This window comes from Solanum pennellii, chromosome 11 (genome assembly GCF_001406875.1).
Source record: "Solanum pennellii chromosome 11, SPENNV200".
NCBI classification, from domain to species: Eukaryota; Viridiplantae; Streptophyta; class Magnoliopsida; order Solanales; family Solanaceae; genus Solanum; species Solanum pennellii.
The window spans coordinates 11,568,173-11,568,837 of NC_028647.1; positions in this window are offsets into that span (position 1 = coordinate 11,568,173).

Below are 665 nucleotides of genomic sequence, written 5' to 3' on the forward strand. Positions count from 1 at the left end.
GATTTCAGGGTGAGCTATTGCTTCTAGCTTGGACTGGATCTTCCTCTTCATGTCTTGATGCCTTGAGATTCCGGCATGGACTAGCTTTTTACTTATTTTAGCTTCTTAGATACTCTTAGATTAGTAATTTGAAGATAGATGTTCTTGTGGTGATGACTTCCAGGTTTTGGGAATAAATAGTATTGAGTTTTTATAAGTTATTTAATCGATTTTCATTAATGAGTTAAAGTCTTCCGCATTATATTTTGTTATTTATGGTTGAAATGTTGGGGTTTAGATTGGTTGGTTCGCTCACATAGTAGGTTAAGTGTGGGTGCCACTCGCGACCCGTTTTGGGTCGTGACACTTCTCCTTTCTATCATACAAATGTGGTTGAAGTGAATAATAAGTTCGAAAGATTACAAGTGATTAAATGTATGAATAAGGGCGTGAAAAGACAAAATTATAATAGTCATTATTGTGACAATTATGAAAAGGGACACTTCGGGTTCTCCAGTTAGTCCTTAAAAATGTGAAAGTAATTATTATCATCTCAAAATGGTCTTTCAAAGGTTGAAAGTACTTATTGTGATTTAGTATGAAAGGACAATTGACACTCAATTTTTACGGACCTAATCTAGTGATTTAGTAAGAAAGGACAATTGACACTCAATTTTTACGGACCT